Raw genomic sequence first — 10,066 nt, forward strand, 5'->3', positions numbered from 1 at the left:
AAATTAAATTCATAATTCTTTTTAAAAATTTTTGTTAATTGTTTTATAGTACATGTTGAAGGAATAAAATATATGTTCAAGGCCATCCTCACCCAGTTCCTATATATGGAGGCAATTAATGTCATCAGTTCCTTTTGTATCTTTCTCACAATTTTAGTTGGACGTTTCTGTGCTGTTACAAGGACATGTATGAGAAAGAGCCTACTAGAGGGGTGGGGGTTTATATGTGTACAGAGATAGCGGCAATGTAGAAAGGTATTTAAATAAATAAATAAATGTTTACCTTATTTTTCTATTGCTTTCATCTTTAGAGTGTGGATCCTGTCATGGTTCTTTTTTGGCACGTTCTCATCTTTGGATGAGATGAATGCCTTCTGGAACTGCCATTTGCAAAAAAGTATTCTGATATGAGGGGCCAAGGCCATTTCTGTGGTAACAAGAATTCTCATTGTAACACAGGTCTGTGTGAATAATTCCTTTATTCTTTAACTCAACCAACCCTACAAAGATCACTGCACACAGAGGCTCATCGTTTGCCATTTCTCTGCTTTCTTTGCGTTACCACCTAAATGCTACCCCGAGGTCTTTTCTCTGATGCCTTATTTAGCTCTGCCTTCCCAGTTTTAAGAAACTTCTTGATGAATGGGGTCCTGACTGTGGCTCGCACACCCAGTTCTGTTGGCTTCAAACAGGGATTCTTGGATTTCCACCCGAGGACATGCCCTCTATGTTGATGTAGGTGAGTTTCATGAGTCAACAGCGACTGGCTTGTAGCAAGACCTCAGTGTTAGGCTTTGTTTGGTTTTCCATTGTGGTTGCCATGTTGTCTGATTTTGATTTGTTTGTTTTGAGAGTGTCCTTCACTGGATTTTTTGTTTTTTGAAAGCCGCAGCTGTGGGCATCTTTTCTCTGAGCTTTCTGAACAATTTCATTTTGATTTTGGTTTCTGTGAGAACGTTCTTTTATTTTTTGGTTTAGGGATTTTTAAATCTTTTATTTTGTTTTTTGAGGGTGGAATCTGCCTTTATATTTCTTGTCCTCTATGTTGTTTTTAGGTAATTTCTAAGAAGGGGGAAATGCCTCTCTTTCCCCTACTAGGTGAAATTCAGAAACCACCCATTCATCTATTTGTATTTAAGTTACCACATTTAAAATATTAACCTAAATTAATTAAAATTTTTTCCACTATAACTTCATGAAAACAATTTTATTTAATTAATTGTCATTGCTCTCAGGGCCTTGATCTTCCTTAGAGTCATTTTTGAATCACCTGAAGGTTTCCTAATAGGACATCATTTTTTTTTCCTGTCACTAGAAATTGTAAAACGTATTTGTGTTTTTCTTAATGTAACAAGCTATTTTATTGCTTACACAAACTTTGCATTATTGAAATCTGCAAGCGGATTTAATGAAAGTGATGAATATAGAAACCTCCGTGTACCAGTATTTTCTCATCATTGTTTCATGTATCTACTACTTTTTGGTTGAAATATCTTACAGAAAATCTAGAAATTAAGTGGCCTGTAAATGTCTGTTTGTATGTCTAATAATAAATTTATAATTTAATTGTATAAAATTATTGTGTTTTTCATTATTATGTTTTTCATCCCTTAATGAAATCTAATGCCACCTCATACTGTGACCTTCTGATTATCTCAAAGATGCATTATTATGGCTGCTTTTCTTGAAACAATGTCCTAACTAGGTTCACCTACCACATTGGGCTGCATCTCTTAAGATCCTTGATCCGATAGCAGAACGTGTCCTTTTCTTTGATATGCTGTTGATCTGTGGAGAAAATTTTTAGTTTCTTTCTATAAAGTGTCCTTATGCTGGATTTGGCTCATTATTTCTTCCTGGTATCACCCAATTCTTCTAGCCTCAGTTTTTCCTAGGTACGACTAAGAATCATAGTAGAAACTTGATTAGATTAGATCCATTGTCATAGGCAAGATTGTGTGGTAGCTGCTGAGGTGTCCTCCCTCTGTTGTGTCACATTGCAAAGAACCTAATGTTGGTTGTCCAATTTTTAGTCATGTTAAGACTGATGAGGGGATTTCAGTGGTTTTAGCTTGCTCCTTCCATTACAAAATACACGAAATTTTCAACTAAGATTTTATTTATTATTTATTGTGGGGAAAAAAAAGCATAATTAGAATTATTAGTTGAACTCAGATTAGATGATTCCAAACTCTTCAGCAAGGCCCAAAGCATCATCATCAGGAGCCAGTAGAACACATGCTTTCTTCTCTTCATCAGCCTGAGCAGGGCACTGACCTTGGCCACATCAGTGTTGTGGAGTTTCTTCACAACCTGTTGGATCTGATGCTTGTTGACCATGACATCTACAATGAGCATGAGAGTGTTGTCTTCCCTCTTCATGCTGACTCAGTGGTAGGGGACCTTAGTGATGGTGCAGAGGTCAAGCTTGTTTCTCTGGGCTTGCTCTTCCAAGGTGTTTTTTCTCCCTCTGGAGTGATGGAGGTGGGTGATGTGGACACCCTTTCTGTGCTCCTCTTGGCCTTCAAAATCTATGGTTTGGATTTGGCTTTGGGAGGGGCAGGAGCTTCCTTCCTAGAATTCAGTGCCATCTTGGATAAAGGCTCATGTAAGATTTTAATGTTTACTGATCAATTCTCAGATTTACTGCTTCAATTCTCCGATTTCATGACTTCACTATTTCATTATAAATTTGTCTTTTTTTCTGATTTTTATCATGCCTTCATTAACTAGATGGGATTCATCTTCAAAGAAGGACTCTTCATTTACTTTTTAGGTAACCTAATATTCAATTCTTACTGGAAGGTCAAAATAAATGCCCGATTCTTTCCCTTTATTTGCCACTCTTGAGAGTAAGGAATCTAGCAATCTCTAAATGTAATCAAAAAGGTTTTCTGTTAGGCCATTTCCTTTTTTAGATATACATGACAGTAGAGTGTATTTTGACATATTGCATGTACATGGAGTGTAATTTATTCTAATTAGGATCCCATTCTTGTGGTTGGACATGATGTGGAGTTTCACTGGTGGTGGATTCATATATGAACATAGGAAATTTATGTCGATTTCATTCTAGTTTCTTTCCTATTCTGATCCCTTCTCCCTTCCCTCCATTCCCCTTTGTTTAATCCACTGAACTTCCTTCCCCTTATTGTGGTTAGCATCTGCTTGTCAGAGAGAACATTCAGGCCATTTTTGTTTGTTTGTTTGGGGCATAATTATGGATTCACATTAAAAAAATATATTTGGTGCGTTTCAGTCTATTACCGTCATTAATCCTCTCCGTGCTTAAATTGTCCTGCATGACGCCAATGGGAGTTTTCCAGATTGGCTTCCATATCCTTTTTAAAAGTATTTTTACTTGTTGTCGATGAAATTTTTATTTTATTTATTTATTTTTATGTGGTGCTGAGAAATGAACCCAGGTCCTCATGCATTCTAGGCAAGCCCTCTACCACTGAGCCCAACCCCAGTATCCTTTGATATTCTTTTGACAGGATCCCATTCTGCTTTGATAGTTTCCTTGTTTTCTGGCATCAGATGGCTCGGGCTTACCTTGTACTCACCTTGCAGCAGAGGTGAGAATCAGTCATTTCTCCAACTAGATCTGATTCTTTTTATAGGGAGATAATATACATAAATTTAGTGGCTGGGGTGCTCATTATCACCATGTTGTCATTGCTGCAAATCCCTTTTCAATGGACAGAGCTAAGAAAAATGTAAAAATGTATAAATAGCAACAAATCAGAGCATTATACTGATATCTTCAACTCAAATAAGAGATTATAGGATGATTTTTATACCTGTATGTAGATTTTCTCACATTGGAAAGCTTGGCTCTGATTGACATTAACACATCATTTATGTGTTTTATCTTATAACATACCTACAGTATTCTCAAAATAACAATACCAATGTTAATATTATAAATAAGTCTTCTAAACATAGTTTATGATTCCTTTGTGGAACTCTTTGTTCTAGAATATATCATAGTGTAGATACAGATCTAAATTTTATATTTTGAACTCACTAAACGTAAACTTTTCCCCTGTGTGTTTCATTTGTTTTTCATTTTTGAAGGTGTCTTTCTTGCTCCTTTTAATATTTAAAAACAATGTGTAAAGCATTTACATAATCCAATTAAAATACAAATAAGTTATATTCACAGAAGTCTTACTGCCATTCTTTTCTCCTTTCTCTACCCTGCTCCCTTCCTTCCCCACCATGGGTAATCCTTCTTCTTCTCCTTCTTCTTCTCCTTCTCCTTCTCCTTCTTAACCAGGATTGAACCACCCAGGGATGCTTAAACATTAGGCCACATCCCAAGCCCAGGGCCTTGCTAAATTGCTGAGCTGGCTTTGAACTTGAGATATTCCTGCCTCAGCTGTATGAGCTTCTGGGATTACAGGCATGTGCCACTGCACCTGGCTCTTCTTCAATTTTGGTCTTTCCTTGTGTTCCTTGTATTTTAATAACAGTTCTATATGTCTATATTCTTCCTTTTGACTTAAAATTAAAGCATCCTATAAATGCTGTTCTGGAACTTGCGTATGCCTGTATGTCTCTGGAAGACCCTGCTTTTCTGAGTTCCACTGGGGGAAGTAGATGATCAACTGACTTAGAAAGACAGAGTGAAGGAAAACTTTCATGAGCATCCAGATGTACTCTAGGATAGTTAGCACTTTTCAAAACAGAAGCAAAAATAACATCCTTTCTGAAGTGACAGGGCCAGGGGGCTGATATCAGATGACAGTGGCCTTAAAGAAAGAGCTTTTGAGGAGGGAAGGAGGCTGAAGACCATGAGACACTGGGGATGATGTGGTGTCTATGGGAGCACACCTCAAAGAATCACAAGAGGGTGATTTTTCCTTCTTATCTCTGCTTTCTAACACTGCAAGAAGGAGCCTCATGGGTAGATAGAGCCCAGTTCCTTGGTCATAGACTCTCAACCTCTTTCGGTGAAAGATGAGCTTGCACCTCCATCAGACTTCAGGGTGTGTTTGGTTTGGAGCAGTGGAGTACGGGAAAAGAGGAGCTCCTGCTTCCTGGTCACCAGGTGGGATCCCTCCTATGGCACTTAGGGTCCTAGAAGCACGCAGAATGCTTTCTGATTAAGACTAATGCTTGCTATAAAAGTATTGGAAGGTCAAAGGAACAAATGAAGGCTGAGAGGTGTCCAAGGACTTGAGCAGAAAACTAAGAAAACTATTTCCAAAGAGAGTTTCAGAGATGAAGAGATGAGGATGCTGGGGATCTGGCAAGTGACGGCACCGTGGAGAAGGTGAAGGGACTGCTGAGCAGGAGCCGGGGAGAAAGGGATACAGTTACTGCCAGAGACAACACCACAACCCCTTTTTCCTCCCATCCTTTGATCTACTGCCAGCTTTTCTTAAGGCCAACGACAACTAACAGTCAGCCAACAAGGAAGTCTGCAGGGCCGGCTCCTGGGGCATGGAGCAGCCTGTCTTAGCAATCTTTGGAGCATTCTCCCCTCTGAATGGGCTGCACCCTCCCTCACCTGAGACTGATTCCATGCCTGGGTGGCTGGAGTTCACACTGGACCATTCACAGGTAATCGGCTGCATCACAGAAAATTCAGGTAGATGGACTTTAGACATGCCTTCTAACAAACAGAAGTTCTTAGATTTGAGGGCCTTATTTGTTATTAAAAAGATGTATTTGCTATCTTTTTCAGACACATGGACTGAAAAATCAAATCAAATATCTGACCAGTCTGTATTAAGGCATTCTTCCTTTCCTCAAAAGCCATCTATGTTGTCGTAAAAAGAATTAATTTCTTCTTATTCAGTCCCCAGGGCTGGAGGAATGCAGTTTAAATGTTTCTTTCCCATGGACCTTAAATTTACGTTAAAAAAAATTTTTTTTTGACATGGGCTCTCACTATGTTGCCCAGACTGGCCTCAAACTCATGATCCTCCTGCCTCAGCCTCTGAGTAACTGGATTACAGGTATGTGCTACCACATCCAGCTTGATGGGCCTTAAATCCAGAGACTGAAGCTCAGAACACTTTCTCTTTAGTACTAAAATGAATAACCATGTTTCATCTCAGACATTCCTAAAATTAAATCATTGTCAGGGAAATTATTTTCTCTCTCTCTTTTACAATTCTTTCTAGTGATGTTTCTAATAACTTTCAAATACATGCTTAATATTAAACTTGGTGACCTGAGATAAGTGCTATAATTATTTTATCATATATTCCTTATATTCTATGATTTCTTTTCTTCTCTCTCTTTCCTTCTCTTCTTCCTTCCTCCACTAGTAATTTTGTACAAAATTAATGTTAGTTAAAAACACAGAAGGCATTTTAAGCCCACACCTTAGGAATTTTTTAAATGAACTTTTTTATTGGGGATAGATTTAGATAGAAATATTGTGATGATGGTTCAGAGAGGTCCTCTGTACACCACCAGCTTGCCCTATTATTGCTTCACATTTGTAAGGTATATTAGTCACAATGAAAGCACCAATGTAACATATTATTAACTAGTCCATATTTCATTCATATTTTTTCTTAGTTTTTTTATCCAATGACCTTTTTCTGTTCCAGAATCAAGCTGTCACATGTAATACATGTCATATGCCTCCTTTACCTCTCTTGACTGAGAGTTTGTCAGGTTTTCCTTGTTTTGATGACCTTGAAAGTTTTGGAGAATACTGACCAAGTATTTTGTAGACTCTTGATTGGACTTTGTCTGGTGTTATTCTTGTTAATAGTCTAGGGTTCTGGGGTTCCAGGGGAAGGACCACAGAGGTAGAGTTCCATTCTCATCACCCTACAACAAGGGTTCATGACTTGTCGCTACTGATGTGAACCTCGATCACCTGGTTAAGGTAGTTTGTCAGACTTCTTTGCTGTAAAGTTAACCTTCTACCTCCTCTCCACACTGTACTCTTGGGAAGTCATTCATCACAGCCCACACTTGGGAAGTGGGGAGGAAGAGTTCTATTCCACCTCAGGGAAGGAGGAGTGCTTACATAAACTATTTGCAATTCTTCTGTATGAGAGCTGTCTATCTTCTCTCATTGACCTATTCCATCATTTACTTATATCCACATAGGCTCACGAGCATTTGTTTATTTTGTACTTTGGATCACATTCCTATTGATTTATTTGATGACTTAAATTGTTCCAATTTAGCCATTGGGAACTCTGTCAGTTGTGTTTTTGTTTCTTTTCTTTTTTATTTCCTTTCTTTCTGGCATGGCAAGCTCTCAGATTGTCTTGTTTATTTCCTGTCCTAGTCTTAAAATCAGTAATTTCTCCAAGGGATCCTTGCTCTGAGTAGTATTCCTTAGAGCTCTTCAGAGAAACAGGACATAAACGTATAGAGATTTACATTAAGGAATTGGCTCACATGACCTTAGAGGTGGGAAAAATCCAAAATGCAGAGCTGATGTGCCCATTTGCACCTGAAGACCAGGCACTGCTACAGAGCCCAAAAGACCTAATGTCCCATTTCAAAGACCCATGAGCAGAAGCCTTCTCTCTTACTCAGAGGATAGTCAGCCTTTTGTTCTATTCAGGCTTTCTACTGATCTAATGAGGCCCACTTCCACTAGGGAGGGCAATCTGCTTTACTTGGTCTACTGATTCAAATGTTAATCTCATACAAATATATCCTCACAAAAACATACAGATAAATATTTGACCCAATATCTGGGCACTCTGTTGCCCAGTTAAGTTGACATAAAATTAACCATCACACTAACATTGGGTAATAGTATTAGAAGCCAGGATCTAGATACTAGATTTGTTCATTGGGTATTGGGGCATCATTGCTTCTAGGCCCTGTTAGGTGACAGAGCAAGAAATATATGTATATGTGTGCACACACTGTATACTGACTGTATACAGACTATATACAGAGTGGTTCCCAGAATCTGCCATCCATTTACCCAATTGTTCTATTTCACAATGTGTGTTGTGATGGTTGATTTTATGCGTCAACTTGAAAGGGCCACAGGTTGCCTGGATATTTGGTGAAACATTATTCTGGGTGTGTCTGTGAATATGTTTCTGTGTGAGATTAACATTTGAAATGGTAAAGCAACTTGCCCTCCCTCACTAGTGTGAGCAGGACTCGTCAAATTAGTTGAAGGTCTGAATAGAATAAAAAGGCTGAGTCAGAGGGCATTCCCCTTGCTGACTACCTCTGAGCTGGGGCATTGTTTTGTCCAGCCTAAACTTTTGAACTCAACCTAAAACATTGACCATCCAACTTGCTGACTGTAGATCTTGGGACCATTGACCTCCAAAAGCACATCACTCAATTTTTTTTTAATAGTAAATCTATCTCTGTCTCTCTCTTAGTTACATATGTAAATAGATAGACAGATTTAATTTGTTTCTCTGGAAAACACTGACTAGGCCACTTGTACTGTATGTTCAGAATTCTCGGACTGTATCTCCATGGGATCAGTGTTACCAATTAGAGTACAATGCTTATGTGGAGTTTCTTTGCCCATAGGCTTACAGACGTCACTCATTTCCAGAGTTCCTCAGGTCAGCCTTTTCTCGCCCATCCCTCTTCGGTGAGGTTATTTTCTGCATTCATAACGAAGTTAAACTCTTTTTGTCACATTGGGCATTCTCTTGTGAAATGTCTTAACATTATAAACTTTTAAAAATTCTACACATTTAGGTTGACTCTATGCTCTGAAATTCTATGGGTTTTGAGAGAAACATGGTATCATGATTTTACCACTACAGTATCCTGAGTTAGCCTTCATCACTCTGAAACGCCCTGCCGCCTGTTCACCTCACAAAGCTCTTTTGCCTGTCCATATGAACTTTAGTTTGTTAGGACTTACAAAACAGCTTACTGAGATTTAAATTGAGATTGTGTTCAATCTACATAGCAAGTCAGAAAGAAACTGACAGCTTAATAATATCAAGTCTTCCAAACTGTAAGTATGGAATATCTCTTCATTTATTTATATATTTGATTTCTTTCATTGGCATTTCATCAGTATTTCAGCTGCAGATTCTCCACATAAGTTTGTCAGATTATGTCTAAGTACTTAACCTTTTGGTGATGTGAATAATATTTATTTTTCACTTCTTCGTTATTGGCATATGAGCAAGTTATTTTATATAATAATTGCGTATCTTGACACTTTGCTATTTTTACTTACAAGCTCTAGGAAATTTTTGATATATTCTTTGGATTTTCTACATAGATTATAATAAAAATATGAGAATAAAATAATTTTATTTATTTCTAATATATATAAATTTTGTTGCTTTTTCTCATAGCATTGTTTTAGATGGCTTTTCAGTATAATTCAAATAACTGAAGGGAGAGAAAATACTGTCTTATCAATTTTAGGGAATAAAGGTTCAGTTTCTCACCCTTAAGAATCCTATTAATTCAAGAACTTTTTCAGACATTTTTTACCAAGTTAAGTTACCCTCTACTTCTTGTTTGCTGAGAGATTTATTTATTTATTTATTTTAATCTGAATGTGTGCTGGATTATGTCACATATACTTTTTCTGCTTTAACTGATATAATTATATGACTTCTCTTTTAGTACTTCCCAATAGCAAATTGTTCTGATTTCTTTTCGACGTTAAACTAGCCTTGAATATTTAGACTAAATCCTGCTTCATCCTGGTACATAATTCTTTGTGTACTTGATGGTTTTAATTTGGTTTCATTTTGCTGAGAATTTTATTTTATGTTCATAACATGTATTGATATGTACTGTTCTTTTCTTAAAATGTCTTTATATGGTTTTGGTGTCAGAATGATGCTTTCCTGTGTAGAATGAGTCAAAAATTTTTTCTCTCTGCTTCTAATTTCTGGGAGAATTTGTAAAGAATTGATGTCATTCGATGTTCATAGCAGCACAATTCACAATAGCAAGACTGTGGAACCAACCTAGATGCCCTTCAATAGACGAATGGATAAAAAAATGTGGCATTTATACACAATGGAGTATTACTCTGCATTAAAAAATGACAAAATCATAGAATTTGCAGGGAAATGGATGGCATTAGAGCAGATTATGCTAAGTGAAGCTAGCCAATCCCTAAAAA

Source organism: Marmota marmota, unplaced genomic scaffold (assembly GCF_001458135.2).
Source record: "Marmota marmota marmota unplaced genomic scaffold, marMar, whole genome shotgun sequence".
Lineage (NCBI taxonomy): Eukaryota > Metazoa > Chordata > Mammalia > Rodentia > Sciuridae > Marmota > Marmota marmota.